The 21,638-nt window shown below is 38.5% G+C and overlaps 1 protein-coding gene across 1 annotated transcript in view; it reads left to right on the forward strand.

Annotated features, from left to right (window-relative positions):
• Positions 1 to 1,180: 1,180 nt before the first annotated feature.
• The window catches only part of LOC140930516 (D(1) dopamine receptor-like), a 48,003-nt gene continuing 27,545 nt past the window's right edge, over positions 1,181 to 21,638 (forward strand). Inside the window, exons 1-2 of the mRNA XM_073380233.1 lie at positions 1,181 to 1,249; positions 3,476 to 3,513. The gene's annotated coding sequence lies outside the window, so the exon portion shown is untranslated. The remainder of the gene's footprint in view (positions 1,250 to 3,475; positions 3,514 to 21,638) is intronic.

Consider the following 21,638-nt stretch of genomic DNA (forward strand, 5'->3'; position numbering starts at 1 on the left):
TCAAATTTCGCTGAAACGCTAGACGAAAACTAAGGATTTTTCACTTTACAACGTCTCAACCGATTTGTCTGATTTTTCACAGTGCGGTCTGTTCCATCTTCAAGATCTTCAAGATTGAAGGACCTCTGCTCGCAGGGCAAAACCCGGCAAGTTTGTCAAACAAATATGACGATTACTTTAGATGGCAGTTTATTCATTATTCGCTCCTAAATGGCCGTCGTGAAGTGCTTGGCCAACGCGACGCAATTTGATGGCTGATATGATGTCGACCTGGAGAAGAGGTGGTTGTGGTTAATGTATAGACTTTCCGGCGAGACAATAAGAAATGACGGTTAGAAATTAAAAGGCTGGTCATCTTGGTTTCAAATTAAGCGATAGACGGATGTCAGGAGTGTGTAGTGTCGGGTTTAGAGGGTTTTGTTTTTTGACCCAGAGAAAACTTGTTGTTCATTATTTGTGTATTTATATAGACGAAGAGAATTTACTAAATCAAGTTTAGTTACACGATTTTGACATCAGATATTTCCTTATAAAAGTCTAATGAGAATTGTCAGCGACTATTATCATGAATTGACGCGGGCTACCAAACCAAATCTGAAAATCTGCAAACTGATTACCCTTTCAAAATCTAAATAAGATATTGATCAGAAAGAATTGCAAGACTTGTCTGCATTTCTCACTTAATTTAGATTTAGATTACGGTCAGTTATAAGCTATAATGGAAACCTCCCTTCAATTTATTTAACTGTTTTTGTTGTTATAGCTAATTAATAACCTGAAAACTTGTTACTCAAAGATTTGGCTACAATTTCTGCGCAAACAAATCAAAGTGTTTTTTAATATTCAACCTGAATCCCTTGTTTATTTTAAATCACATTACAAGCGCGGTTATTATTGCTACTTTGGCAGGTACCAATTAAAAACATAGTATGATAAATAAATTCTTTAACTACTAGTTTTAATTTAAATGCAAAACAAAAAACTTCTTGTTAGGAAAATTGGCCTAAATTTTCTCTTCTCTTCAATTACTGGTCTTTTTCAATTACGTATATTTTATCTCGTACTGTTATAAAGCAATTGTAGCTATTGTTTTTCTTTCCAAAGCAAATATTGACAAAGCAAATTAATCAGCGGAAAATGCGCCTTAAGTTACACCTTCACATTCTCCGGTACAAGACGCATATGTACACGTCGCGCACAGCCTGTATTTAGTGGGATTTGACTCTTTACCATAAAGGCTTATTTATCGGTAGGTAGCTTTCAGTGCTTTTCAAATGTTTGACGATTTAGTTCCATTATCCGGACAAGCGCATAACACGACGAGTAATATTTAAGCATTTAAGTACATAACCGCTATTTGAAATAGCAATAGGAAACTCTACAGAAAACGTCATTATGATTTCACTGACTGGGTTGACTAGTGTACGCTCGACATGAAGGATGTGTCGCTATCACAGCTGATGAGATCAGTGGCCTTAGTATGCGCATGAGAGCTTTAGTTATCGTTTGACACTGAAGGAGGGGATATCCCTTAGAAAACAGTCTCTTTCATCTACAGTGCATCTACCAACTCTGAAAACAATATATTTTTTACCTATGACATTTAACTTGAGTTTTTCGCAGCAGAATTCACTTTTTCTTCTATGAATCGAGCTTCGGTCCTTTTAACGTCCGATATCATTAAATATGCAGTTATGAGTTAAGAAAAACAGTGAAACATTGTATGATTCACGGTTCAGGCTACTGATATGAATCCGTTGAAGTTTGTAGCCCTAACGCTAAACGTATACAAACTTATGCGTTAAATTCATGGCTTTGATGGGTCTTTTGGTTATCCTACATATTACCGGGTCCAGTTGCATAAAACCTAGCTTCATCGTAATTGCTGAGGTGATCTAAGGTCCGACGACGTTACTTAAAATAAAGAGTTTGACTGTCCTGAACGTCAGACGTTAACAGTTAAATTAACTGTTAACGTCTGACGTTCAGTAGCTCTTTGAAATATACCGATTCATAATGAAGATTTCCACACATAATTCCATACAAAAGGTGAGATAAATACAGGAAACGCAAGGTTCCATGCACAGTTTCAGCTCGATTTACACAGCTTTGATCAAAACATTCTCAGTTTCGAGAATAGTTTATTCTACACCTTACGAAAAGATTTAATTAGAAGTTGAATTTTTCGCTATTTCTCTTTCACTTTTTACATTCAGTTCATTTTATTTGCCGGAAAGTAAACCTTTGAAATTAAAAGGACGTTTGATCGATTCACGCTCGCGCATTCTAGTCTTATTTGAAACTTTATAACGCAAGGACATCTGTGAGCAGGGGAAAAGTCAGCACAGAATTTGATTGTCGGCGAATTCATGTAATTGTCCATCAATCTGCTACTGATAAGCTAGCCGTTGTTCACTCGTCTTCCTTGTTTGGGGCTGAGTCTTATTCCGGTCAAAGAGAGAGAAAGAGTGTCTGACAAGGTTTCCAAGATAAATCAAAGATTTGTGAACTCGTGTCTGGCAAACCTCCAAGAGTTTATATAAACACAGTTAAACGCACCTTATAACCTCATCTGCGCTTAACGAGTGTCTTTTGGCCCATAACTTTCAAAACAACTGCTCCACAGAATGTCACTGCGTAACGCAAAAGAGTATCGAAGTATGACTGCACAATAAATGTCACAAAATCTACCTGAGCGGTCCCTTCGGAATTTGCTGTCTTTACGTCATCCTAACCATTTCGTACTTACGGGCGCAAACAATAGAAACGTCATCATTACCTACCGATTCCTCGCGGCCCCTGTTCGAGCAAATCGAGATTTTTTCTAGTATACTGACTGTATATTTGAACTGTAAGTACTGTCCTTAATATACGCGCGAGTTACTAGGGTGCCTCCTCGGGATTTCGCCTCTGAAATCCCTGCGGGGGCAATAATACCTATAAATTAGATTCATTTCCCTAAGGTGTGTTTATTGTTGTCCTCCTTTGTCCCGCCTCGATTAGCCTCGTAGCTATTACGGGGTCAAGCCAAACACTGTATTAATTCATCATAGTGCAATTTTACAAACAAAACCGTCGTTGTTGTTACTAGCAGTATCGTCAATTGTCACCTTTTTATGCTGTGGACTGCTTTATTACGCGATTGAATCTAAACATGCGCACTATATAAATAATAGGTTAGATAACGTGATCTTTGGCAGTTTCGTCAATCGTCACTAGTTGAATTTCAGTCATTTTAAGAAACAAAATTTCATAAAGCAAAAAAAGACTGGTACTTTTTCAAAAAAAAATTTTGTCGCAAACTGTTTTAACACATGCGCATGTGCTTAACTGATAGGCGACAAAGACTGGTACTCGTTCAGAACAACATAAAACAATGATTTGATTGAAATTCTCCCACGACGTGAAAATCGATTTTTAGTTTGGGATGCTGCTATTTCCCCCCTGAGTCTAACAACACACTTCTTTGTTACAGGAGAACAGAAATTCTTACAACTCAAGAAAGGAAGTAAGGTAGGTGTATTATTTCAAACGAAAAAACGATTAACGAATCTCGCCAGCAAAAGAGTGCGAATTCAACTTAAACCTAAAAGGTCTAATTCCTTAGCGATTCAGTATATTTTTGGTTTGGATTGGAAGGGCAATATTTAGTGTAACATGATTTATTTATATTCTTTCAAATCATTATTTTGATTGGCTTAACGCCCGCGGCTAATTCTTCATAGCTAATCGGCATTGACTAAATTACTTTGGAAGGTTCGAACTACACACCATCAATTCGATGTTATATTGGCTTGGAAACTAGATTGATAAATGGTATATTGACCAGGAAACAAGGTTACATGGGCAATAAACTGCAGAGGCATTAGGTTCGATTACCAGCCGCGCGCTGTTCGGAAGGTGTTAGCCCAAGGTATCTTCTCGGAGTGAAACAAGACCGGAGCCAAGAGAGCGGAGGGCGGAAATCAAACCTACCGAGGAATCAGCGAGATGTAGAGGAAAAAATGTTATAAGATTCAATAAATAATAAATAACAAATGAATTTGGCTTTCACATGATAGGGAGAACAGACTTCCTCCTCCTCGGGTAATTCGTTTTTTTCGCAGTTTGGTCGCGAACAAAGGCAAGCGCGAATCGGAACTGAAGAGTGGCAAAGCGCAAGAGACCATGGGAAGGGGGAAGAAGAAAGAAGAGAGGCGAAGCATCTTCTCGCCCGTTTTCTCCTTCTCGCCTTCCTTTGCGAGCAAATTTACATCGAAAGAGCGACGTCTGGAAACGAGGCAAGCCTTCAGAGATCTGCATACTTCTTCATAACATACGAAGCTGAATTCAATAATTGTTCAGTTATTCTACTCCCAGCAAGGTGCATTCTATCGTTGCTTTTATAATAGCACCTTTCAAAAGAAAAAAGGGGCCGTCAAATCGCGGTTGCGAAATATTTATACTGTCCTGAGATGTAAGGCTTTCGTCTTCACAACAACCAATTTGCGCAAAAACTCGCCCGAAGGTACCTCCATCATAACAAATTCTCAAATCCTCTCTGCGTTGTCCACGTTTTCATAGCGGAGCTCTGGCACGCGAAGCGCGCCTAAGGAGCACCATGGGTAAGTAAATTTACCCGACCCAGAAAATTTGGTAATCACGTGACCGTACACCGCCCGCCCGTCCGTCCGCATCACAGGGCAACCAATGTTCAACCTCATACTTTCTAGCTAGTTTGGGAGCACAGGAAGACTGATATTGCAGACATATTGCACTTCAATGTTGTGATCAATTGACATCTGTCAAAACAGGGTATGCGCTGACCGTATCGTGGGCGCAGGTGCCGACCCATCGAGGTCGAGTATCGTTTTGAAGTTATCCGCTGACAAGTCACTAGTTTTCAAATGATTGCAGGTAGTAGTCTCTTTTGCAATTTAAATCGCTGTGCCGTTTGTTTTAAGTCGCTTATGAACATCGCTTGCAGGAGTAGTCAAAATGCCGCGCGTATCAAACGCTTTTGAAGATTACACGTCGTTATAAAATCATTAAATAAATAATAAACATAATAAATTCTTTATTATGTTGACTAAGCGTATAACTATATTAATCTTAATTTAAAAACTTTGGCGCTTGTCAAAAGTGAGAACCGGCTAGCCGTATAGGTGATTTTGGAAATTTTTTTGACGGTTTCGCTAAAACTGAGCCCACGCTTGCTTCGATGGTCCTGAACATTGAATGAGTGTAATTTGTATTGCAAAATTGTGAAATACTGCATTCTGTCCGAGGTCTGTACGATAAAAACAGCGTCTAATGGTACTGTTTCACCTCAGATGTGATGTATAAAAAGTATAAAAGGTTGGTTTACACGTCCCCAGACTTGTTTGCAAGATTTTGTAAAGTAAACTTGTCGAACGCAAAAAATTCGGCCTGATTTGTTTTCCAGCCCTAATCTACTGTGATCAAGAGCCATGATGGCTCTTAAATGTGATCGAAAATAATTGGTATTTTTTGGGTGTACATATAAGGCTATCAACTTAGCCTGCAGTGCAGGCGTATTTTGGGTCGGCGAAACAGTTGTTTGTGTTCGTATTGTTGTAGCCGCCATCTTTGATTTTATGACAGTGGAAGATTGGGGAGAGTAGAAATAGTAACCCTAAGGGTAGGTGCGAAGGCGAAAGAAGAAAGGGGGAGGGCGAGAGGAGAAAAAAATACGCCTGCCCGATATCATTGTTCTTTTGGGAAACTCCGTACGCTGGCAAACGGAGCTCCTGATTGGTGCGGCATAGGGAAGTAGATTGATGCCTGTCAATTAACGGTAAGTCTATATTGTTTATTCCATTTATATTTGCATGCATTTGCGGGAAAGAATTATTCCGAATTCAGAAATGGCGGACGTAAATTCGAATTTTAACTCAGCTGTCGAAGCAAGTCTTTTGGAATTGGAGCGGCTGGGAATGTCGCGTGTATTACGCAATGAGAAAGTCAAAGCGATTTCTACACTGGTCTCCAGGACAAGATTTGCTCGCAGTACTAAAACCTACACCACTTTTACCTCATGCCAAAATGCTGCCTGTTCCAATACGTTTTTTTTTTCTGGCGAGTAGATCATGCTCTAGAGGGTTCTATGCTTTCACTGAGCAAATGTGATTTTAGCCGCTTGTTTCCCACTGAGAGGTCATGACACGCTTATTGATTTTCTATGGTTTTTGAATTTCTGGTTTCCATGATTTGCCCTTTCCCTGCTAGCAGAGGTCTCTCGTCGTGAGAGACCTCTGCTAGCAGGGAAATTTGCCCTCTGATGCAACAGCGTTTTCTTTGACCTCTTTTGAGGCGTAAAGCTCTCTTTTGTGGCTAAATAAGGCTGTTAGGTTCTTTATTTTTGTCCAAAGTGCCTCAGGATCTGAATAACTAAGCGATTTTCTTTCTAGTACGAGAACGTGATGTTTTCCTGCAATGTATATTCTGTGCCAGCCATTAATATTGTTTCGTCGGCGTTTAGCTTAGCTGATTGTACCTTGGAAAAGAAACTCTCGACTCTAGGTCTTATTTCAGCGGGCTCTAATGGCATTGCACCATTGGCCGGTTTTTGCGGACAAGAAGGTGATAATTTGTGCACTATGTTTCATTCAGTTTGTTGTCTATTCCATGCGCAATCCTGTTGTTTATCGGACGGCGAAAAAAGTAGTGTTTTTCTAACTATTTAAGTTGTTATATAAGCCTTAACCAGGCACTCTTTCGCTGCAGCTCACTCAACTTAAAAATTTTAGACTGAAATGACACCGGTTTAAAACTTCGCGAGGTCAGTTTACTGAATAAATGTTCTAAAATTTGCGTCATTTTCAATTTGGACTCGTTGGAATGCCCGGCGTCATATAAAGGCTTTTAATCGGCCTTTGAATGAGTTTTGTTGTTTTAAATTGCCAAGTAGTACATTGAGTGGATATAACCCGGTTTTCAAAAATCCAGGTATAAATATGAATTAAAGAATTATCACAGCAAAGTCATGGATGGATTCGGAAAAAAAATTCCTTTTTTTCGTTCAATAGACTCTCACTCAACTGTTTAAATCTTCACAGCTCTGCAACACTCGCGTGGCAAAACGGTTCCTCTGAGCGTTTCTGAAAGCTATATTGGGGTACATAATAGTGGCAACACCGCATGTCGTTTTTCGTATCGCAGGCACAACCTGGTCTTGGTCGTTGTTATCTAAAGACTTCCTTGTTTGCGTCGGGTATAATCGAACTTTCTTTGTGGGCGCTGCTTTGTTTGTGAATCACTAGGTACGGTGCTTCGTGTTCAGTTGTGTTAAGCAAAATCAACGTGAAGTCAGTGCTTTTCTTCGCTTTTGGCGTCTTCGCAGTCTTTCTAACAGGTTAGTTTTAATTGAAGTTTTCAAGGTTTTAAATAAGAACTCAGTAATTCTCTAGAACACGTTCTAAAACCAAATGCGATATTCTAAAATGGCCAATTTCTGGTAAAAAATAGCCATTTCCAGCAGTGTTTTTTCCACATTTGATGTAGTAGGCTTAAAAAGAGGTATTATCTAGAATGAAAATTCAAAATGTTACCATGAACAGGACTGGTTTGGTAATATATTCCTTTTTTAATGCAGATCGTGCCGGTTTCCAGTCGTTTTAGGCAAAATGTTTTGCAATTTAGCAATGATCAAGGAAAAATTCCGAAAATTTTCAAACGCACTCAAAATAACCACGAAAATTTCCAGCAACGTTTTAGTAATAGTAAAAAATGCAAGATTGAAAGAGGTTTTGTCAGATTACCAAAAATGAACTCAAGGTTTCCAAATACTCACGTGTACGATTGCAACTCAAAATGACGGTGGAAAATTCCACCGTCAATTTCAGGCGATGGCTGAAAATGCGAGGATGGAAATTTCCATTGTCCTTTGCTTATCATACAAAGAGCAAGACCAAGCAGTACGCGACCATATTTCAATGCCGATGGAAAATTTTGCCGTCAGTGTTACACAAACGCTGAAAACGTAAATACACTCTCCAAAATCATTTTTCAAACAGGCTGTAAACAATAGAGGATAAAGCTTTATCCCGTCTTGGCTGTAAATGACTACCATGATGCATAATTATCATCTCTAACAAGCCAGGTCAGAAATAAAACGTGTTTTTTAATCATAATTTCATTGGTGGCGTACATTTCAGTTATCGCCAATGTCGGTGATTGATTTCGCGAGAAAATAGGGAAAGCAGTCTTGAGCCGGTTGTTTCCGTGTACAATGTAGTGTTTTCTGGAAGATCAAACATGAGTGGATGGAAGTGGCATTACGCCGACAAAGCCTGTTCCTGCTTCTCGAAGAGGGAGAAAGCCGAGCCGAGCGCTTCAGATAATTGTAGAATTTGCAGCTGTTGTTTCAAAACACAGTTCGGGAATTTAAGAGTGGATGGATAAGCTCTGAAAATATGTTTGTTGCCCCTACTAGTACTAGAAAAAGGTGAAACGTTACCAAAATTGGCCGACCTTCTGATAAACGAACTTTTCGTTGTCCAGTCGAAGAAGGAGAATCTTTCTCCACAAAGGTGGAAACTGCGCTGCGATTCTTTCGCAACTGAACACGCCAACGGAGAATGAATTCATCACGGTAGGGAACATCACAAATGACTTGTTGCAAACATAACTTGACAGTTAGCTAAGAGCTTGCATCAAAATTTAGCCAATGGGAATTGCCCGTGGCTGGGAGAAGCGGGCAATTCGAACGAATATATCTTATTCAAAACGGACAGTCCGTATTTTTAGTGTATCTCCCCAGTCTCACTCTCCGTTTTCAGCTTTTGTTTAACTGTTCGTGCGTACAGTGTACTTGAATACGCAAAATACGGACTGTTTTACAGTCTCCGCGGATTTTAACAGGCCGTTTTCACACAGTTTGCTTTAGAGTCTCAGGTCGCTTTTCCCTCTAGACTTAAAGCATATTAAAATCTGACTCGAATCTGACCAATAATGTGTTAAAATGGAAGAAGATCAGCTGTTTCACATATACCGATTCCGTGTCTGTTAACTTATCATGACTTATCAACCTACAGATAAGAAATTCAGTATACCTTCTCTTCTCGGTTTAAGCCTCCACCGTGTCTACATTTCTGTTCGTGTTAAAACGGTTTCAAAACAGGTGGAGAGGAAATGCAACTCAAACAATAAAATATTCGCTAAATAAGAGTCAGTACTTATCAAAACTTAAAAATAGCGGTAGAAAAATGAAACAAAACATGTAAAAACCGGAACTTTAAGTCTGTACTTAAAATACACTTTCTGACAGCGGGTTTCACTTACGTGAGGAAGCAGACATAAAAACGGAAACCTTTCTAGACTGATCTGGAAAATGAAAGAAGATAAATAGACAAAAAGCCTTGCCAAGAATCTATCAGGTCTATGCAATAGTTCATATGCGAGATATTCGGAAAAACGTTTTACCCAAATTTATAAAGCTTTGTATGGAGACGCCATGTTTGTGTCCCTTTCAGGGGCACAAATATGGCCGCCGGAAACCAACAGAAACATCTGTTTTTGAGTTTTCCTACTTATGCGTGAATTCTTCGCTTGAGGAACTCATAAAGATTAAAGTAATATTTATTCTAAGACAAGGAATGTTTAGATAGCAAAATCTCCAAAAATCCGTAATATTTTTAACCCATATAAGAGCTTTCCCGGCCGCCAGCTAAATGACGCGTCACGCAAAAGCCTGGAAATTCAAGCATCCTGTATCGCAAAACAAAGAACCCTTTTGAACCGAAAATTTGTTTGTATGAAGCTTTTAAGGTACTCTAATATCACATGAAAGTAGAAACTCAGAAGAAGGGATAGTTCAAGTTTGAATTTTGGTGACGTCATGTGAAAACCGAGAATACGTTGCTTTTGATCGTTACGTCCAAAAACAGGTGACCAGGTGGGGCTGGCAGCGAGGCCTGGAACCGAGTTTATATGATCGGCCAAGTTAAGAAATCTTTTTTAAACCATAATTTTGTTCCAAGGGGTAGTGTAGTTTTTGGAATTTACATTATGTAATTTTTCCCTTTCTGTTGGCAACAAAACACACTTGAATGAGGACTCAAACTGAAGGCAGTGTAATAACTGCCGTCATGAAAAGAGAATTCCAAACACACAAAATAATTTCCCTTTCATTTCAAATCACAGGAAGATAAGAACTTAAGCATATCAACATGTACAAAATCAAGAGAGAATGATCTCTTGGCAAAATTTATTTAGCTTTTAGTACATAAAGAAATACATGAACTACGAGATTTGACCAGGCCACTCAATCATCCAACGCAACGCTGCCAGGATAAGTTCACAATCAAGAATGAAGAATTAAGACTCTCAATCAATCATTTCTTGTCGTCTTAAAGGTGTAGCAAAACCGTAAACAATTCTTTCGACCACAGCCACCGCCCTTTTTTTAACATCCCTGTGAATTAATTTTGGGCCTTTCACTTGAAAATATAAACTCTTCTACATACGTATTGGAGGGTTGGCCCTTTTTTTAGTCGTGTGGGTCTTCTAAACAGAAACACAGCTTGAGAGCCTGCATCTAGAGAAATGAAGTGAGTCAAAAGGTCCGGCATCGAGGAACAATGTCTGTTTTCGATCAATGTTCACTGGTCTCGTTCTTAGCGTAGCAAACCGCATGTAATGACAAACACAAGACCAGAAGAAAGGAAAGCGTAAGCTCTATATTATCGCGGACAAAAATTGGTTACAGCAAAGAAGGCAATGACCAACGGGACCAAAAGCGAACTCATTTCACAATGGGCTGCGAAGACAAACTTCTTGTTGTTGTTCCCAGCCCGTTTCGCGCATGCTCACTACAAATCTCGAATGATTTTCAGATTTCCTAGCTGAGGCGATCATGGAAAGCCACATGTTAATAGGAGCTTCGCTTTAGCACTGGCTAAATCTATATATTTAGAAAGCGTCAAGAGACAAGTCAGGCTTCAACCAAACTGCTCGATTTTCAACACGGTGAGAAACTATCTAGATTTAAGAATCTTTCGATACAGTAACTGTGTATGTATAGGTCTCTTGGCTCATTTTTCATCGCTTAAACTTGCCCTAGGTTGAAAAGGGTAGTGCATGTTAAGGCGAAACGTGGACATGAGTAGCTTATAGGATCAAGATATATAGTTTTTATTTTATTTTATTTGTTTAAGAATGTTCGAAGAGCAAACGCATATCATAATATTTTCGTGTTGAAGAGAATACAACTTCTAACGAGAAAATCTTCCGTTAAATATTTGTTTACTGTACCGGCTCCTTCTTATGTTTTAAATGAATATTACTACAGACACACAAAAACACTCAAGTACGTAGCGCCACGCTCCTCTTTAAAGCCTATTTAAGACCGAATGAGCCGCCATGTACAAAGCAGTGTTAAAATACGTAAGACTTTGATGTTGCGAGGTGCTTTGTTATGAAACGTGTTAAACTAGCATATCTTAACTATAAGCGCAACCGCTATAGCTGTTTCTCTTTTACTTTTACTACTCTTGAAAGATCTTAAATAAGGGGAAAAGGAAAGATTTCACGATACAATTTCGGGTTTTATAACTCCATCAATACCCTATTGAGTATAGAATTATTCACATTCTTCAAACATTTATCTGCCCTCAGAGTTTTTAATTTTCAGGAAACGAGCTCTGATGTTTCATCAGATTCAGCTATAATTCACACACAATGCAAAAAAAGTTCAACTCGTTTGTTTACAAGTTTAAACGAAGGACTCAGGTCAACAAAAAAATTGGTAATAAGTACTCTGAAAAACTTACTACAACATACCACGTTTAAAAGTTCATTAGCGTTTACCAAGACCAGTATTATCTTAAACATTCATGACTTTAAACTAACAAAGATAAACATATTATAGAAGTGGGTGTGTGACATAGGTAAAATATGAATTTCAATAACAGTACTGCGGGTGTATTTATAGTAATGAGGAACACATATTTATGTCAAGCATGATAGTTTGATAGGCACATGAGTGATGTCGCCGCTGCTCAGCACAATAGTCTTTTAGGAATGTGTTTGGTATACTAAATTTTCACAAAGTGTGGGCTTTACTCAACTAACGTTGCTTTTTTTCATTTTTACATTGTTGCCCGACAACTGGTGAGCAGCGGCATAGCAAGACCAACACTTCATTTAGGTTGTTGTAATTCTTTAACAAGGCTTGCACACGCTTAAATGGAAATATCCACGATACAGTTAGCTATTTTCTTAGATTGTATTTTTAACTTTTAAAACTCTCTAACGCTAACTTGCTCAAACGGCACTAAATTTTCAATTTAAAACCAAATGAACAGTACTTCTACTAAACACGAATAGTTTTGTGTTTTAATTGCACACATATTTTGCGGGACCAGGTAGTTCCTACGCAATCGCCTGGTCATGCCAGTTAGGAAACGAAATAGAGCAGGGGTGATAACATGAATTTCAGCCGTCTACTCGAGTCGCACACTCACGAGTGTGCGACTCGAAGAGAAGGCTTAAATTCAGGCTGCTTGACGGGCGCCTTATTACACACACACGTAGCAAATATTCCCTGGTCACAAATATTATTGAATTACACCTTTTTCTGTATTTGGTGCCCTTAAACTAACAGAACAGATCAAGACTGAATGAAACGGTAATTCTAATTCATGCACAGGCGTACTTTTTTCTCAACCTGTCGAGTAACTACTTGTTCTCAGTTAATGATGCTGCAACAAACAGTCCGTGTTTCAGTAAGAGTTAGCCTTTTCACCTTTTCTTTTTACTTCGTTATGAAGAGTGGTAGGCAAACCGACACTAAGGTGAAAAGTTAATTAACTATATTAATACCACAGAAGCGTAATAACTAGCGAGAAAAAAGTTACACTTGGCGAATAAACTCCGAGCTAGCCAATCAGCGCGCTCAAAAAGCACAATTCAAATTGACTTGTTTGGTATTTATTACAACTCACTTTTGCTATTGACGCTCGGCACCAAAACCTGTCAGAAAATTGTAGGAGTATTCACATCCACTTCGGCGATCAGTAATTGTAGAGACTTTCTACCAGTAAGTGACATAGCGGCTCGTACATTGTTATACATGCAATGAAGACAGTGGAACCTCTCCTTTGGGACACCTCCATTCAGGGGGCACAAAATTTGGTCCCGGAAAAAATGTTGACATAATCTTTGTGTTTGTTACTTCTATTGAAGGAACACTTTTTCTGGGTCCCGAAACCCGGATTCAACCTCCATTCAGGGGACACCTTAGCAATCAAAGAGAGCATGACTGACCGCAATTATAGTCGATAAGTTTAAGTGTTCACTAGTCACAATAGCGACAGCTCTCAAAACATGAATTAACTCACTTAAATCCATGTACTGCACTTATGGGGAATTCAACACACAACATCGCAAAGTATAAGTTAATCACGATTTTTTTTACACATTATCCAGCTGCTTGAAACAACGACTGCATTAGATTCCATAGCCTGCAAGAGCAGACGCCTTTTTGGACTCTAATAAAAGTCAGTACTTTATATGTTGGTTTATTATTAACCAACCCCAGCCCATCCTCCATTCAGGGCACACACTCCTTGGTCCGGAGGGTGTCCCCTGAACAGAGATTCCATAAGACTGTCCAGTGCTAACGCAATAGCTCTGGAGTCAGTCTAAACTGTGTGCAGAAAACTGACTACTTTATAAAAAGCCAGCTACACTATGAAAGGCCTCAGGCGAGAGTTGTTTCGTTGTTTCAGCTGTATAATAATACTTGGCAGCAAGCAAACAAACTTCAGTCATAAAAAAACTCTTCATGGAGAACACTTATGTCACTCGATCATGCACGAAATTACTTTCGCGGCGAGGTTCCACTGGCGTCGATTTGTAAGTTTAAAAAACGAGATTGGCTTTTTTTTCCAACAAATACCTGACACTGAGTGCACGTTGGGGGCTCAGTTAAAGTTATGACTATCAGTAGAAAGTGACGCCAAAAAGTTTTCAGTTTCAAAAAAGCTATTTGTACCTCTCCTGAATTAACGTCCCTGATAGTGCGAGATGTCTATTTGGGTTTCCGGGCCAAGGAGCTGCTAAGTACTGCCTTTGCATTTGACTTAGCTGAATTGTTACTTAGCATCCAGTGTACAAATATATGTTCAAGTAGTTTTAGCAAGGATAACTTTGTCATACAACAAAACGCATTTTAAAGGAATTGGGTTTCTCATTGCCAATGCTTTGTAAGTACACTATTCTCTTCCATATTCCCAGAGGGTTTTATGGTTATGCAAACGCACCGAAACAAAAATAACGGCGCTGAAAAGCACTCTTTCTATTAAAATACTTTTACTTTAAAAAGACGCTATGATTTACTCGTTTTAACACCATGTCGCTAAAAAGGTCTTCATACATTAAAAATTCCGCAATTGCATGAATATAGATAAAAGTAGATTTCAACTTTACCTTTTATTTAGCTGTGGTCGTTTTTGTTATTTTTCCTTTGAGGCTATCCGCCGATTATTATAAAAAAGCTAAGAGAAAGCAAACCATACTTCAAGCTACCTTTTGTGTGCTTTCAGAATTTTCAATGGTTAATCGATTCAAAACCATTGCCTTGTAATACGTATGAACTGCAAATGGCTTGAGCGTAATTGGGAGATTTACAGGCATTAGCAAATTACCTTAATTGTAGCTTCTCTAATTAGGAATGAAGACCAACGGTGAGTCTAGTTTGTACATTCACAGCCATCAGAGCGAATAGTAGGTCAATCTACTTTTTATGGCGGCATACTGGCTTTGGTACCTAGATCTTAACATCTCAAGCTATATTAAGCCATGGTACACTGATATTGCTTGAGATCGTCAGGACCATACAGGACAATCATACAGAGAACGGTAAGAAAAACATTGATCTCTCCACGATTTAGAAAACAACTTTTTTGCAGATAAAAACTATGCGTAATGCATCCTAACAGTTGACAACGAAAACGTAATCTCCAAAGTCGTTAGGACTTCTTTTGTACCTTTTATGAGTGTTGAATGTGATTTTTTTTTATCTTTTTCCAGACGATTTCTTATTTTAGTGCTTACATTTCCTTATGAATTAACAGTGGTGAGACCAGGTCATTATGTTCATTTTTTTTTTTCGCTTCTTCAAATACCTACATTGTACCGAAGCGCCTTAAGTCAAATGTAAGTGCTTCATACCGTCCTGAGGTGAAAGGTTTTGCACAATACAGAAAACTGAAAATAGTTCTATCCTTTCTCAGTATCGGGTCTCAATATTCTGAGGACACAAGCCATCACAAGAGATACCTATACGTCCAGGTGAATTCACGTTTATCTACACAACAAAACAAACCCTTTAACCATAAAGACCAGTAAACGGACCGAATTTCCGGACCTTTTTCCTGGTAACAATTAGTATGATTTCATTTTAATCTGATCCAAAATTTTCAAATTGAGAAGATAAAACGCACTTATTCAGGCTATACTAAAAGTTTTAAAAAGTCTTGACTTGATAAATCCTTTTGTCATCAGAATTCTTCTTACACCGTTGTTGTCATGATTTTTAAGCTATCATATTGCCTTTTCTGAGGACGGTGAAGGATTTATAAACTGGCAGGACAACGATGACTCTTTTACATTTAAGGCCAGAGATTTGACCAGTTAACACTATTAAATAAACAAGGATGGAGGTCAATGTCAAAAGAGTATCGCGGACTAAAGTATAGTCTACTTTGCGTTGAAGGCATTTATATCGGGCTACAGTAGAAACGAGCATAAAATCCAAATAATCTCTCGCATGTGCCATTGTGTATCACTATACCTGTCTGCTTTTAATTTAGGGCTTTGCACTCATTATCGACTCCTGTCGACTCAACGTTAAGTATCAGAAGTATAAAAGGTAGAGGTTTTGCGTCTGACCAACGGCGTGTCTTTACATTTACATTAGTGCGTATTATTAATTAAAATGGCTTTCAGGTGCCGCGGCATTCAAAATCATTGCAAATCGAAAAGATAGCTGCTTCGCATTACCGAAGAGACGTACAGGCGCATTTGTTCAAATCTAACTGAGGCCGTTTCATTGATGAGAAACATAATAATTTTTTTCGGAGTAGACAAGTAGGCATCATTAAATCGCATGAAAACAAAATCACTAAATAAAATTCTTTATGGAAGGAATTGTGTGAAAAGTTTCAACTCTTAAGCGCCTTCAAAATCACTTACTATTGAATCGCAACTGAAAAAAGTAAAAATCAATGATTAATTCAAGTGGTTAAAATGTTAATGGTTGATGATCCCATTATCCGTTAGACGAATACTTTGTATTGGTATAAATTCGAAAGACGAATTCAGATGGATCTTTAGCTTTGAGAAAGAATCTGGTCAGAAAAAAAAGGTACAAAATGGCGCGTTCATAGTCCTGGTAAGGAACTGATAGATGGAAATGCAGAGAAATCAGTGAGTAAAGCAGCGGAATAGTATGTTAACCATGTGTATCATTGAACCGGCAAGACAATGGAACATTGGATTCCATATTCTCAACTTGTCTATATTTTCTTACTCGAGAAGCAAAAAATTGGCCAAGACGAACAAAGAACGGTAGGAGAAGAGTTAACCAGTTGTTAAGCGAAAGAGTTTCGAAAAAAGTCGCTTAAGAGTATTTTCTACGGTTCAAACAGGGTTGCATAACACTAGTCGAAACCTAGCAGAGCTACTGTTAGAGCTGGTCACTTCGGAGAGCTACTAGTCGTAAAGAGAGCTTCGACTGTATATTCTTTCTTCACAAAAAAAATCGATGAGGCGATATTTCGATGTTTTACTCCGCTAATAGAAAGCAGCGTGGCCGAGTGGAGAGCACATCGGACTCCCCAGTAGTTTGGCGGTCCTAGGTTAGATAGTCCCGCTCGAACAGTGCGTCTGCATGGCTAGATTTGTTTCTCGGTCGACCTGAGTCCATTCAATTTATCATTATGAGGTTTCCCATAGCATCATTTAAAAATAGTTATTTTAAGCAATAGTAACACATTATAGAGGGTCCTCAATAGGTTTTACTGAATTCGGGATTTCCCTTATTTGAAGCTCGGGATTCAGGATTTGAAAGCAAAATCGAGGCGAGATTCGGAATTGAAAGTATGCACGGGAGGTGGGACGCCAAAAATAACCCTCGGGATTACGGAATTACACGAAATTTTAAGTCGGAATCACGGGATCGAAGGACCCTATTGGGGACCCTCGTTATATGCCAGACGTAGTTAATCGATAAACCGATAATCAATAGTAATCGATTTCCGATACTGATCGGTAGAAATCGATAAAGAAAAAAAGTTGTGACTTTGATTAATATCGATGATTTTCCGATAGAAATCAATGATGATTTTTTATTGATTGTTATCGATTTAGTTAGTCGATACTAATCGATAAATTACGGTATTTTTTCTGTGACTTTGATTTCTATCGATTTCCGATATCAATCGATATTTATATTAGGCGGATTAAATCGATGGACATCGACGATATCGATTGACTTCCGTAATCGATATTGATCGATTAAGTACGTCTGGTATATGGCAAGGATAAGTACGTTCTATTGATTCCTTTTTAACGCAACAAGCTACTGCTATGGCCCCCGTATACTGTATATGGAGAAACCTTGGCCTGGGGAGAAGGATCACCCTCCCCTTCTAGCCGAGTCAACTTTAGTTATATCAACTCGGTTGATAAAGTGAATCGTAAAAACAGTCAATATTGTGTGTGGTTTGGGCAGTTGATAAAAAAAAAATTGTGTTTCACTCCACGAACGACGGACGAGCTTTAGTGAGTTAGTTTTAACTGAACTAACCCCTTTATTCTAATATTATAAAAGCACACGCCATCATTGTGTTACTGAGCTCGCCAATAGCGAGGTTATGGCTGCCTGTGAACACTGATACTATGCCCTGAGTGCGCAAGGGTGAGGACGGTGTATTTTATCATTTTCACGCAGTTCTCGCGTCTAATCAGAACATCCCAAGCAGTATAAAGAAAAAGGTAACTTAGGTATTGCTTTTTCGCCTTTTGAGTAGAAAAAGGCCAAAGAATCGTGGACAGAATTTAACAGTTTCGTTCTTAAGTGAGTGTCTGACTAAACTGAACATCTGGTGAAGAACTTTTATTTTTTACAAGTGGAATTAATAGGTACGTGACTTTCAACAGGATCCACCCAAAACAATTAAGACACCAACAAATTTCCGACGATCAAATGCGAAGATCCTTTCCGGAAACCCACGAAGCTTTCAATGCCTAAACTAAAGCATTTATCGCTTTTAAGTTCTTTCCTGGTGATCGATTATCTTAATTCTCTGAAAACGTGCTCGCATGTGTGAAACTAGGGACTATAAAAGGTTTACTGGTCTGCCTTTTGCTAAACTCAAAAGTTTGTTTTGGGAGCAAACCTTAAAGAACTTTAAAATGACAACTATCTTGTTGAAAAGATGAAAAAAAGGTTTAAGCACATCCGCCATTTAATTGGTCCTGAATTTGTTATAGTAAATCAGTACAATCGGTTTCGTGACCTTTCATGTTTATTACAATTATGATAACTATATTTTTTAACTATTATGATTCTTTCGTATCATAGGGTTCTTCAGGTTAAAATAACATGAGGAAAAGCACTAAGCAATCAGGCGTAATAATTTTTACCGCGTTGGTGCACCAGTCTAACCTAACCTTAGATACAATTTTTCGATAAAGATAAAATTTTGTCATCTTAGACTAAAAAAGTCCTGGAAGGTATATTCTTTCAGCTGACCTTTACCTTAAAGTGTTATCTGACCGCAGGATCCTGTCTTGATGAATATTAGAAGATAGATAACACTGCAATCATAAGAATTAACGCGAAAGATTGTGAAAAAGCTCGTGAGCATCATGATAACCAATAGTAGTTTCACAAATCTAAACTATAAGCCAAAGATCACCTCAGCTTTAACTAATAGAATTTTAGGTCAGTTTATAGCCGACATGTACATGATCCAACACAGGAGTTGATTTGTCACGATTCAGCCAAACCAACAAAGACTTTAAGCGTGCTGAGAAGGAATATGAGTCCCGTAGACACCCCACTGGACCTGTGGGTCGTCATATATCCACCGTATCGTGGAAAATAAGGGGAAAAAAATCACTTAAATAATTATATGAAAGGAATGTTCACCAGTGCCCGACGAGAACAGTTACAGCTTCTACAGTTACAGTTCCTTTTTTTGCTTTTACCGCCTTTTTCTATTTTTAATATACTTTCAAAGCGTCTGCACACGATAGATAACGTGATCTTTGAGCCAAACTATCTCCAGTGAAAAACAATAAGCTATTCCACGGGCGGATCGAACGCGTCGAAATAAGTATCTGTCCCAACACATACATCGCCGAGGGACGAGTTTAATTCGTACAAGAAATAAAAACACGCAATATAGATCAAAATCAAACAGAGAACACCTGCATGCTAGCGTGACTTGTGCGTGACGTCAGATCAGAACGGGCGGCGGAAATGACCCACGACCGACTGTTGTGACGCACGCAAGTCGTGATCAAAAGATCAGAGCTTCGAGGACCTTCGGAAGGTTCGATCATCACCAGTCATGGAAGAAAACACAAATGCGCCATACACTGAAATGAAAGCTAGGAGGTTTGAAACAGTTTCTTAACCGGGTTAAGAGGACAAATTTGGAATAATATGAGGCATATAGATACAACGCGAAAAGAGTTAGGTAAGTTTGGCTTGTTTTTCAACTTTTGTGTATAATGTTTTAACGAGATTGGCAAAGGTTAACACCGGAGAAGCAGGACGCTCAATCAAAACTATCACGCTATTTAACTTGCGTTTACTGCGTACTAATAGTGTAGTGAATAATTTCATGGTGATCCAAGTCTCGAGGGAATTGCTAAACATGGACCTGTAAGTCTGTAAGTCCAGCAGTGAAGATTACGTCCAAATATATAGGTCTTAAGGGTTATATTTAATCATCATCTGTCATTAGCCTCTCTAATCAAACAAATATCAAAAAGTCATTTTGCGTGCAGTTCAACTAAATCTTGTTTATAAAATAACGAGAAATGGAAAATCGTTACAAGTTTACAACTGAAACATGTCACCTTGCTTTTTCCCTACCTGCGGTTAAATCTTCATGTTTTAGACAATATTTAATGACCATTCGTGTAAACCACTCGCTCAAGTGCTTCTTTTTTCGTAAGCTCTTATCCGGAAACACATCGACTGGAAATCGCGCGTGAGCGAGATCAGGTAGCTAGCGAAGGTCAAGTAGTATATTCCTCCAGTTTATTCCTCTTTCATTACATTTCCTACAAAAAACCGAGCAACAACGGAAGATAGTCATGTCATTTTAGTATTTACAGCTTTTGTAAACAATTGAAAATTAGACATCGTTCTATTTTTCTGATAATAAGACATTTCAAGTGTTTGTACAGGTGTCTTTTTATAGTACTTATCTCCTCTTAATCAGTGATGATCGTTCGTACGTGGCATGGTTGGCGTGACAGGACGTGCTGTAACTTGACCTGACACAATGGTCAGTCATTCATATTTCCAACTTTCGCAACAAATTCAATGACCCATACCCTTTCATATTAGCTTCACTTATAAAAAAAAATTAAAACAACAACAACAAATAATGCGGAAAAAAACAAATGTATCCGCTGGATTTCACAATCGCTTACACTATTCCAGCGGACACACGATATATATCAACCTGCCGTCCAATATAAGGTACCCCAAACACAAGGCAACACAACGTGCATCGCTGATACAATATTGAGTCATAGGTAGCAATTTTAGCATACGAGAACATCCTGATTTCTGTCTTTTGTGCCTTGCCGATGAGCGTTTATTGTCCCATAAGCTTAACTAAATCGCAGCTCTTTTCTCAGTTACCATGGAAACGAACAAGAACTACAAATTAGTTTCTTTGTGTTCGATCGACAGAACAAGCGACTAGGTCAAGACGATTTAAGCAGAAGCCAAACGTTGTGCCTGCTGGGAGCACTCAAGACATAAGCTAAAAGTACACGAAAAACAACGTTACGTGCAATAATTCTCACGTATTCCCACTGAAGATTGAATACTTAAAAGGAAACAGTCAACGTCAAATAATTGAGTTATTTGTGTCGCTAAACTTTTAAAGAGAAAGTTCAACAAGCTTTCGCTCCCGGCTGTTAAACACTGTTTACCGTTCACACCTATTCATATTCACTAGAATATTGACACAATTACTTAATAATTTTAACAAATACCATGAAAATCCACTGAGAAGGGCCGGGCCGTCAAGTAATCTTTTTATACGCAAAGGGTCAACAAGGGAAATAAAAAGAGTATTTTGAAAAGAGTAGATAAAAAGCTAATGGTCGATTCATTGATTTACGAAAAGCTCAGCAACTCATATTTATGGCCAGTGTCAAGTTCTGCAAATAATGACTGGCGAGAGGCTGTCGCGATGAAATAATTAGAGGAGCCGATTATTGGATTTTTTGATAATTACGCTATACATCATGCCGAATAGTTCAGCGTGGTTCTGAAAACCGATGTTCAGTCAATATTTGTTATAAAATAACTACTAATACCAGACAGTAAAGAAACAGTGAGAAGCTACGTAACCAAAGTTTTCTTTAAAGGCAGAACT

This window comes from Porites lutea, chromosome 3 (genome assembly GCF_958299795.1).
Source record: "Porites lutea chromosome 3, jaPorLute2.1, whole genome shotgun sequence".
In the NCBI taxonomy this organism is placed as follows: Eukaryota; Metazoa; Cnidaria; class Anthozoa; order Scleractinia; family Poritidae; genus Porites; species Porites lutea.